This window comes from Oryctolagus cuniculus, chromosome 2, assembly GCF_964237555.1.
Source record: "Oryctolagus cuniculus chromosome 2, mOryCun1.1, whole genome shotgun sequence".
Classification (NCBI taxonomy): Eukaryota; Metazoa; Chordata; class Mammalia; order Lagomorpha; family Leporidae; genus Oryctolagus; species Oryctolagus cuniculus.
Genome location: NC_091433.1, coordinates 56845116 through 56856907, shown reverse-complemented (window position 1 = coordinate 56856907; position 11792 = coordinate 56845116). Strand labels below are relative to the sequence as shown.

The following is an 11792-nucleotide window of genomic DNA, read 5'->3' as shown; positions in this document are numbered from 1 at the left end:
AGAGAGGTCTTCCATCCACTGGTTCACTCCCCAATTGTCCACAACAGCTGGAGGTGTGCTGATCCAAAGCCAGGAGCCTTGAGCTTCTACCAAGTCTCGCACATGAGTGCAGGGGCCCAAGGACTTTGGCCATCTTCTATTCCTTTCCCAGGCCATAGCACAGAGCTGGATAGGAAGTGGAACAGCTGGGACTCGAACTGGCGCCCATATGGGAAGCTGGTACTGTAGGCGCAGCTTTACCCATTATACCACAGCATCAGCCCCAGCAAAAAGTTTTTTTTTAACAAAACATTCTGCATAAGAATATATTTATGATTTTCATATATTTAATCGACTAAAAACTAAAAGCCAGCTCCAAATTTTCCTTGGCAGGCAAACATAGCAAAAAAATTAAAGCAATCTGTTTTCTTGAGCATATAAAAGAGTATCACCTCTGCCTAGTGCATTGTAAAGTCCTGTACATCCATATGTGATTAGTAATACAATCAGTAAGTCTAATTACTTTTTTGAGGGAATGAGAATGTGACCATCAGATTGTGAAATAATTCAAGTGATTCATGTACATACAACATATCACATGTGCAAAAGCAAGTCAAACACAAGAAACATGATCTTGATGCTCCAGAATAAAAAATGAAATATGAATGTGGAATGACTAACAAGTAACTAAGCACTTACTCATTTGAAATGAATATGTCATGACAAATATGAAAAATATGTATTAAAAACACTTCTGTACTCAGATACTCTGCAAGCAATATTGTGAGATATTTCCCCACTAAACCCAATGAAACTGAAGAAAGTAAAATCAGAATGCACTGTTTCTTACTTGTTGACTCAACACACATTGACCAAATTCCACACAAAGTAGAAAATGACATAATCCCTGTAGTTCTAGAATTTCTAGAATTCTCCTGCTACAGGACAGAGAAATAGACACAAATAACACATCCGTGTGGTACGTCTCACAACTGAGATGCAGAAACTGAGTGCAATAGAATCACAAAAGTGGAAGAACGTAATCATGCCTACTGACATTACAGCATATTTCATCAAGAAGGTCAACTTTAAATGGCTAGAGCTGTGGTGTAGCAGGTGAACCACTGCCTACGATGAAAGCATTCCATATTGGAGTTCCAGATCTAGTGTGCCTGGGAAAGCAGCAGAAGATAGCTCAAGTCCTTGGGTCCCTACCACACATGGGGAAGACTGGGATGGAATTATGAGCTTCTGGCTTTGGCCTGAACCAGCCACACCTATTGCAGCCTCTGTGGAGTGAACCAGCAAATGAAAAGATCTCTTGCTGGTTTAGCGGTGTTGTCTATGTGTGGTTTGTTGTTTGTGTTAGCTGTGCAGGTGTGATCCTTTTAAAAAAAGCTTCATTGTTGGCAGTATGTCTTTCAGAAATTCTCAAAACACAATGTGCACCATATTTGATGTGAAGTTTTATCAATGTATATCTTATTGGACATTAAATATAAGTTCCTCTGGGGGAAAAATAAGAGAGAGAGAGAAAGAGGAAGGAAGAAAGAGAGGGAGAGAGAGAAGGAGGTATGGAGGGAAGAGAAAGAAAAAGAAAAGAAGAAAAGAAAAAAGGGAGGGAGGGAGGGAGGAAGAGAGAGAGAGAGAGAGAGGGAGAGAGAGAGAGAGAGACTGAGTTGAGTAAAACCTAGAAGAGAGTAACAGTTTGCCCAGCATACTGAGGAGCCACCAAATGATATGTAATCCTTTGTTTATTTATGTTGTCTGTTAAATTTTTTTTCATACTATTTGCTGAGCTCTTTACTTAATGTAGAATTAATCATATGTGTATAAAGTTTATTGAAAATAGATCTTAGTAAAAAGTAAGAGTGGAAATAGAAGAGGGAGGAGGAAGAGGGGTGGAAGAATGGGTGGGAGGGTGGATATGGTGGGAAGAATCACCATGTTCCTAAAGTTGTAATTATGAAATATATGAAGTTTGTATTCCTTAAATGAAATGTTTCTGGGAAGAAAAAAGTAAATGACAACATTTGGACAAAAATACTTTCTGTTCATCAATGGAAATTTGAAAATAAGGAAAACAAAAAAATTAAACCACCTTTAAGTCTACCTGCAAAGAACCACATACATGGTTTATGCCATGGGTTTCTTTTTTTTTTTTTTAATTTATTTGACAGGTAGATTATAGACAGTGAGAGAGAGAGAGAGAGAGAGAGAGAGAGAAAGGTCCTCCTTTTCCATTGGTTCACTCCCCAAATGGCCGCCACGGCCAGCGCTGCACCAATCCAAAGCCAGGAGCTAGGTGCTTCCTCCTGGTCTCCCATGCAGGTGCAGGGCCCAAGCACTTGGGCCATCCTCCACTGCCTTCCTGGCCCACAGCAGAGAGCTGGATTGGAAGATGGGCAGCCAGGTCTAGAACCATATGGGATGCCGGCACCACAGGCGGAGGATTAGCCAAGTGAGCCACGGCACCGGCCCCCTATGCCATGGGTTTCTAATAGCTTTGTAGTGTTACTGATCTTAAACAATGAACAACAAATGAGACAGTGCCCAATTTCCCTGTGATGGAGCACATTTCCCACAGCTCTCACCCGAATTTTCTTCACGTATTTTTCACAACAATGCATTCTTCTCAGATTGGATTCCTTCAGAGCGATTAAATGTTCCCTTGACTTGGCAGACATTTCTTTGATTTTATGCTGGGTGGTTGGCACTTTTTACTTTTGGCACTAATAAAGGTAGTTATCTTTTTCATTGTTATTGTTTCCTATTCTTGTTTATCTTCAGACATACTGATCCCTTCTTGAGAAAGGGTGTAGAAGCTTGCTCTTTAAAAAAGCATCGTCACAAATCTAGAGCACATTTTCTTCTTTTAGTGCAGAACAAGTACAAGGAGTGGCACTGCTGGGTCACGAAGTACTGTTTAATGGTGTCTGACAGATAGGGCAAATTGCTTTCTAAAAAATGTCAATTTTCTGGCAAGTATTGTGGTGCAGTGGGAAAGCCACCTGTGATGCCAGCATCCCATATGGACACAGTTTTCATGTCCTGACTGCTCCAGCTCCTTGCTAATGGCCTGGGAAAAGCAGTGGAGGACAGCCCAAGTGCTTGGGCACCTGCTGCCAATGTAGGAGACTCAGAAGAAGCTCCTGGCTTCAGCCTGGCCCAGTCCTGGCCATTGTGGCTCTCTGGGGAGTGAACCAGTGGATGAAAAATCTCACTTTATCTCTGTCTCTCTGTCTCTCTCTCTGTCTCTCTCTCTCTCTCTTTCAAACAAAATGCATAGATCTTTTAAAAAAGAAAAAAGAAAGAAAGAAAAAGAAAAATGCCAGTTTTTATTCCTACTAGAAGTATTTTAAATGCTATTTTCTTGCATGCTTAATAACCTGGGATATTATCTTTCAAATTTGCAAACAGTTGAAGGGTTTTAAACAGCCATGGTGATAAAAATAAGACTGAACTTTGTTGTTGCTCCTGCAGTACAGAGGATAAGCTGAACATGTGGGCCTCTTGTGGTTTATAGTCAGGAAGACAAGGCAGGTAGTTGGTGCAATAATCTAGATGATAAATAACAACAAAAATGTGGCAGAAGGAAGAAAAGAGAAGGAAAATAATTTGGGATAAGGTAAGATACATGAGTACAAATATTATGACCAGAACAGGATGTTGGCAAGGGAGAGTTCAAAAATAATTTGGAAAATTACTGCTATCTATAAAGCACTCTATACTCATTAGCTCATATAAATCTCAGAAGCACGTTTAGATGGTAAGTGTTATTATTCTGAATTTCAGATATGTAAAAGTTTGTAAGGATTTTTACCCACTTGCGTTTCACACTCTAGGCTGGTTGTTTCCCCTACATCACACTGTGCTACACCAGCTCCTAAAATGATGTCTGCTTTTCTAACTTGAGAATCGTGGTGAAGAACCCATTAACCAACCTGAAAAAGTGAAGATAAAGAGACAGTGAAGAAAGAAAGATAGTAAACACAGCCATGCATTGAATATGAAGTGCTTGTGAGACATACAGTTGTGGGATGAAGTACAGAAATGGAAATATGCATTTGGAATTTAAGTGGGAGAACTGATTCATAAATTTTAAAATTGGATAGTTTCAGGATACTGCTTTCACAAAATATATCTGGATCACTAAGTAAGGCAAACTACTGTGAATTGTATGTATCAAATATACTATGTGAGTATAGATTATATTTATCAATATGATTTCCTTCCCTCAAGTGAACTGCCTCTACAAAAGATAATATCTAATCTATATACTCTGTCCAGAACAATATTACTCATGGTGAAAAAGAAAAGACCGGGAGGGAGAAGGCAGAGAGGAATATCCTGTAAAGGAGAGATGTTTGCAATGTGTAAACTGAATGAAGTTGCTAAAAAGTGAGCTTTAAAATTATCTGTGTTGCAAATATTCTCGTTCTGATTTTGTAATAATCAGGACAGGCTAAACATTTGCTATATTAAGACCATTCATGTGTTCCCCAGACCTACTTCTTTACCTATGTCTGGTCTTACAAATGCTGGTGACAAAATAGAAAAATATGAAAAAGAAAAAAATCTGTGTGGACAATGTTTAGAAGATGTGGCCAAAGAAGAAAAAGAAAGAAATCTTTCGTTAAGCATGACATGTCAGAATTTGGCTAACCTCTTCTCTAGCCAAAAAGAGCATGCAAGTGAATTGAAACCATTCACAAATTTAGGCAAAAGGTCATAGCTGATTAAAACAATACTGAATGTTTGGCATTTTTACATACTTTTAAAATAATCAGATCTTCATTAGGTCAATAATAATACAATTACTTTTTTCTTACCCAAAATCTTTAGCTTATTGCTTTTCCAGATCAGAATATTTCTACTTGTTTGTAGAATTGATCATCCATTTATCCATGTCTGTTGTATGTAGCACAATATAACTTTTTCTTAGACTTCCTACTTTCTTTTGTGATATTTCATCATTTCTAGTAATCTACTCAAATTTATGTAAAATATTCAGAAAATGTGCAAATCAGCTGCTTTCTGTTATCAGTTATCATCTTCAATAGAAAGAAAGATAACACTAATGCCTACCATTTGTGGTTTATTTTCATGTCTTTGAAAATGGCATGAAAATAACAGAAATAAGTTAACCAAATTTTAGTAGTCATAGATGCAATAATTTAAAAACAATGTTATTTGGAAAATAAATAAATAGTAACAATCTAATGGCTTCCTGTCAAGTACTTTCCTAGTTTCTGTTACTCAAATTTTACCAAATATCCTCACTTCATATTTTTTATGTATTTGTTTTTGTTCTTGTTTTATATAAACGCCTCTTCCCAGTAATAGAAATTAAAAATCATGGGGCCAGTGTTGTGGTATGGTGGATTGAGCTCCAGCTTGTGACACTGGCATACCATATTGAAGTTCTGGTTTGAGTCCTGGCTGCACACTTCCAGTTCAGCTCCCTGCTAATGCACCTGGGAAGGCAGCAGAAGATGATCCAAGTATTTGGGACCTGTCATCCATGTGGGGAACAAGGACAGAGTTCCTAGCCTCCGGCTTCGGCCTGACTCAACCCTGGCTGTTATGATTATTTGAGGAATGACCAAGTAGATGGAAAGCCTCTTTCTCTCTCTGCTTCTCTCTCTCTCTGTCTTTCTCTCTCTCTCTCTTTCTCTCTCTGCATTTCAAATAAATAAAATAAAATCTTTTAAAAAAAAGCAAATTAAAAATAACATCTGTAATTCTTTTAATTTTCAAGCTTTAATGAAACCTATATAAAATATGAAAGAAAATGAATTGCAGAATTGTTATAATGTTCCAAATAGTAACTGGCCATCCAGATAGATATCCTCTTTTTCTCTTTATTTTTAACATATTTTATTTTCTATATATTCCTAGTTCTTGTAAACCTCTACAATGATAATGATAATGTATGGAATTCTACATTGATAATCTATGCTTCTGTAAGTGGACTGGCAGACTAACAGCAAAAAGAAAAATTAAAATAATATTTAATAAAATTAAAATGTTAATAGATATCAGTAAGTAGTACTTATAAATTAGTAACTATTAACTAGTATTTCATTATTTTCATAAGAATCCAATACTATCAATTAGATTTTGCTTTTATTTTGATAAATAATGACATTTTGATTATGTGAAATGTATCAATCAGAGTTTGAATCAGCACATGACTGTTGTGTTCTGACAGTGGTAGGGGTCATTAATCAGGCAACATGACAATAGGTGCAAATCAGCCTGTTCCAGGCAAACTGGATTTGCTGCAACTCTCCCAACAATTCCCTGTCTTTGAGATTTTCTTCTAGGAGAAAGTCAAGTGACAAAAACAATATACTTTCTGTCAGCAACCCATATCAAGAATATTTAACTTTAAAACTTTAGTTTTGGTTTCTTGTAGTTGATCTTGTTAGATTTTTTATGTCAACCATCACATCCTCTCTATTGTCCCTTCCTTTTTTATACCTATAGAACTTATTATACGATTTATATTTATTGCTAATGGGCAGCATTCCTCTTTGTCCTGAAGGTTCATTTTTTCTCAAATTCTACCTTGTATGTTGCTGTTAATTAGTTTAAGCCACTTCGATATTCATTTAGGATGTGTATATACTCTCTTATGTTATATTTTCTGCTAACCTTACTTCCAAAACAAACTTGATTCATATCACATAGGAGGCTTTGTCCAGCCTTCAGCCCTTCCCTAGCCTTTCATGTGAGCACCCATTGAGATCCATAGAAAGGAGTCTGTGAATTGATATTATTTCCCCTTATGTCTGTAATTTGCAGTGTTCCTATACTCTCATACTGGTTCACACCTGGCCCTTAGTGGTTTGTTAAAAGTTTCTTTGTTTTGACTGCATACACGCATATTTATTTTTGAAATTTATTTGATTGAAAGGGGAAGAGCACTCTCTTCTCTTTCCAAGTATCCACAGTGACCTGGGTATGGCAGGGTGAAACCAGAGTTGGGAGCTCAATCCCGGTCCCTCTGTAGGTAGGAGACATTCAACTACTTGAGCCATTGCTGTCTTCCAAGATATGCTTCAGCAGGAATCTGGAAATTGGGAGAAGAGCCTGGACACAAACTCAGGCACTCCAATTTAGGATGTGGGCAGCCAACCAGCATCTCAACTGCCACACCAAATGCCCACCTCCATATACCAATTTTAGAGCAGATTTTAAGTCATCTAAAAACTGGCAGCAGCTTTTACCTGCTTCTCTGATGGTCCTAGCTTCTTCCTGTACTCAACTCCAGGTAAACTAATCCTCACAACTGTCCTCTATGGAAATGTCTGCATTTTCTTGGACTGCAGGCTATCAGCTGCCTTGTGTCAGTTTCATAATGGGCTCAAAACATTTATAACTTTGATATTACAGTAGGAGTTTGTTATTTCCAGCTTTCTGCATTGTAAGCAAAAGCTAGACACCTCTTCATTAATTTTTAACTTTTTATGCCTCTTAAAGGCTCGATAAGATAGCTACTTCTACTCTCCTTATCACTTACTTTTCCTTTTATATTTTCCACCTTTGTATCTACCCACAATGCCTTTTGGAAAAGTTTCTTGAACTAATTGCTTTTGTCATGAATTCATTTCTTTAGCCTTAACCTTTTATTAATTTATCTTCTCTATCAAGTACTTTATTTCGTATTATTTTAGGTCCAATATTTAGACTTGGTTCTTTTTTTAAATTTCTTTTATAATACCCATACCCTCCTCTGTTTCTTGAGAATATTTATTTTGTGCACATTTTGTTCATAGTAGGCCATGAAATTACTTCTAGTATGAATTTTGTAGCAGTCTTTCTTTTATAATGGTGATTTGGCCAAATTTTTGTTTTTCTTCAACATTGCTATTTTTTTTTAACTTTTATTTAATGAATATAAATTTCCAAAGTACAGCTTATGGATTACAATGGCTCCCCCCCCCCCATAACTTGCTATTCTTTTAAGGGATAATCTACCTCAGCTGGTAATATATGCTAGGAGCTAAATCCTTACCTATGTTCTTTCTTGAGAGTTCAAGGAGGAAGAGCAGAAATGGAGGAAACATCTCAAGAGACAGAACTTTTCATGTACTATTGTCCAAGCCTTTGTGATAGTGGAAATGTTCTATATTTGTGATCTCCAATATAACACGGGACTCTTGATTCCTTCCAATGTGATCAATGGGATTGAAGAACTGAATTTTTATTTTATTTTAATAACCAACTGTAACTAATGACTATCACATTAGACTACATAGCTCTAGTGCATGGTTGAATTTTACCAAAACTCCACCTTGAGTCTTATTTCCCTAGAGATAAAGTCTGAGATGAAGACTTTTCTGCATGTGATTTGTCAAGCAATGCTTTCAGGAGAAACAAGAGTGAAGAAAGCTAGAAATCAATGGGAAAAGAAGCAAAGCAAGAATGAAATCTCAGCTGGAAATTATTTTCAGTCTTATCCTTGAGAAAACACGAAAGCACAAGTTGTACCACAGTTAGACTGACCTTGAGGCAAGAAGCCAGCATTTTATGCTTCCATGCACAGAGGAGACTTAGGTTGTTGCTTCCCAGGCAGGCAATTCTTGCCAAGGACAATTCCTCAAAGGAAGGGCAATGATAATGTGCATTGTTATCAGCAAATAAATACTAGAGCAACTGAGTGATAAGTGCACTGGGTGGTAAAAGCAACTGTTTTCCCTACATCCTCAATTTGTCATCCTTCTTGTAAGCTGCTCCACCCTTGACAGTACTCAGCTGTACTGTTTTTCCCTAGTCCCTGCTGTTTTGTAAAATTCCACAATTTTCTTCTCTAATTGTAATTCTATCACCCGTGGAGCATGGCAGATGTGAGAAGGAAGGATAAGAATCTACTTGGACTCCAGCCTGTCTGTAGTATTGCTGTCTTCTCCTCACCCCTACCAGGTTCCTTGACTCAATTGGCACTGGATATCCTTCCTTGTAAACAAAAGGATAGGCAATGATCTGTCTCCACAGCAACAGTAGGAAAAAAAGAGAACAACTGAAATCACCATCTCATCCTGTCTGGCATCCGTTATTTTAGATCCTCTCCAATACTGGGCTTCAATTTCACACACGTACTGGCCATAGTTGCCTTCTCAAAAAACAGTCACAGATCCCATATTACATTTTAAGATTTACCTAGCACCTTTTCACTTGGGTGGCATCTTGAGTATTTTATTCAGGAAAAAAAACAGGGTTGTTCTCCTTTGTTCCTCATCTTTGTGAAATAACTTTTCACTAACAATAAAAAAGATATTTGTTTAATATCAAAACAACCTTCAGGATATAGCTCTTATATTTTAAAAATATATGGTGGCTCACACTCCAGAGAAAATAGGCCAGAAGCATGGCTTTAAAATCCAGCCCCAGAAGCATACAAATGATTTTAATAAAGCATCTTAAAATTCTGGTAGCCTACCTTAACAATAGTTTCTTTCACATCACTACATAACAAAACACTAAAGTATCAAAAATGTACTTAACTGCATGAATCTTTTCCTCAGTCTTGAAGATTAAGAATGGAAGACTTTTTGAGGAAAATAAATTAGCAGTGAGTTAGAATGTTGATGTCAGTTAATCTTTTTCATCTGATCCAGTAATGACAATATATTTTTCCAGCCTGATGCCTTCGTCATTAAAAATTTACTTTCTGGGGAAGTGTTTGACTTTGAAGTTAAGACACTATTTGGGACAACTGCATCCTATGTTAGCATGCCTGGGTTTGAGTTCTGGCTTCACTTCTGACTCCAATTTCCTTCTAATTTACAGCCTGTGAGGAAAAAGGTGATGGTTCAAGTACTTGGGACCCTGCTATCTACATGTATTGAGTTCCTGTCTTACAGCCTCAACCTGCATCCCTGGCTGTTGAGGGCGTTTGGGGAGTGAATTAGCAGATAGGATCCCTCTCTGTCTTTCTTATCCTCTCTGCCTCTCAATTAAAAAAATTTAAGAAAAATGGCGTTTGAAAAATACTTTCTGGAGGCTGGTGGTGTTGTGTGGTGGGTTAATCCTCCAACTGTAATGCTGGCATCCCATTTGAGTCCCAGTTTGAGCCTGGCTGTTCCACTTCTGATCCAGCCTCCTGCTAATGTACCTGGGAAAGCACTGGATGATAGCATGAGTGCGTAGGCCCCTGCATCCACATGGGAGACCCAGAAGAAGCTCTAGACTCCTACCTTCAGCTTGGCATAACCCTGGCTGTTGCAGCCATTTGGGAAGCAAATTGGTGTATGGAAAAATCTCTTTGACTCTCTTCTCTCTCTCTAACTCTTCCTTTCAAATAAATAAAATTAAATCTTTAAAAAATTAATTAAAAATTTACTTTCTTATTTTTCTTCCCTAAATTTTCCATTATATTTAGAAACTCAGCTTTTGAATTGCATTTTAATAATTTTAAAAATTCCCATTTCATAAATGAAAGTATGTAAAAATCAAACCAATACAAGTCTATGTTTTCTTTACTGACAATCTGATTCAAATAACTTCTATCTAAAGTAGTAGCACAAAAATGAATTTTAATGCATCTGAAGCCTAAAATGGCAGTTCATTATAATTGATATTCTTGGATACAGTTATTCACTAAAAAATATAAATGCTCAGTGCAGATATTATATTCACAAAATAATAAGAATATATCATTACAAGAATTTCCAAATACTCAGTATATAAAAAATTTCAGAAAATAAAATACTATTTATTTTGTTTTTATTTTTTGACAGGCAGAGTGGACAGTGAGAGAGAGAGACAGAGTGAAAGGTCTTCCTTTGCCGTTGGTTCACCCTCCAATGGCTGCTGCAGCCGGCACGCTGCGGCCGGCGCACCGCACTGAGCCAAAGCCAGGAGCCAGGTGCTTCTCCTGGTCTCCCATGCGGGTGCAGGGCCCAGGTATTTGGGCCATCCTCCATTGCACTCCCTGGCCACAGCAGAGAGCTGGCCTGGAAGAGGGGCAACTGGGACAGAATCCGGTGCCCCAACCGGGACTAGAACCCGGTGTGCCGGCGCTGCAAGGCAGAGGATTAGCCTAGTGAGCAGCGGCGCCGGCCTACTATTTAGTTTAGATAGAAGTGGAAGGGATTTTACAAATACCACATCCCTAAAACTAACTAGACAGGAAATACATGTCCATGTTAGCCCATGTTTAAGCAGTTTGGTTATTAAAACAAAATCAGAGGATGGGTATTTGGTCCAGTAGTTAAGGTACTACTTGGGACACCCACATCCCATATGTTAGTGCCTGAGTTTGAGTCCTGGCTCTCCTTTCAATTCCAGTTAACTGATAATGTGCATGCTGGTAAGCAACGAATAATGGTTCAAGTATCTGGGTTACTGACACCCATGTGGGAGAACCAGATTGAGTTCCACACTCATGGCTTTAGCTTGGCCCAGCCCTGGCTGTTGCAGGCCTTTGAGGGTGAACCTGTAGATGGAAGATCTCTCTATCTGTCAGTTTCAGTCTCTGTTACTTTCAAATAAAATGAAAATAATGTTTGGAAAAATATTGAAAATTAGTAAAGAACAAATTCAAGTTGCTTTACAAGTTGTTCAGTTAGAGGTGTATCAAAATTTAGAACTTGACTATACTAATAAATAAGCGATCAGATATTTGAAAAATCATAGTTGTGAAAACATAATTTTTTAAAGATTTATTTATTTATTTGAAAGTTAGAGTTACATAGAGAAAGGAAGAGAGAGAGTGCGCCCGCAAGCTTCCATCCTCTGGTTCACTCTCCAGATGACTGCAAAAGCCAGGGCTGGGCCAGGACAAAGCCAGGAGTCAGAAGCTT

The 11792-nt window shown here is 37.8% G+C and overlaps 1 non-coding gene across 1 annotated transcript; it reads left to right on the top strand.

Moving 5' to 3' along the window:
• Positions 1 to 4402: 4402 nt before the first annotated feature.
• On the top strand, positions 4403 to 4532 carry LOC127490440 (small nucleolar RNA SNORA72). The gene has a single exon (XR_007918390.1). It is a non-coding gene; the product is annotated as a small nucleolar RNA SNORA72 (small nucleolar RNA).
• Positions 4533 to 11792: the final 7260 nt, after the last annotated feature.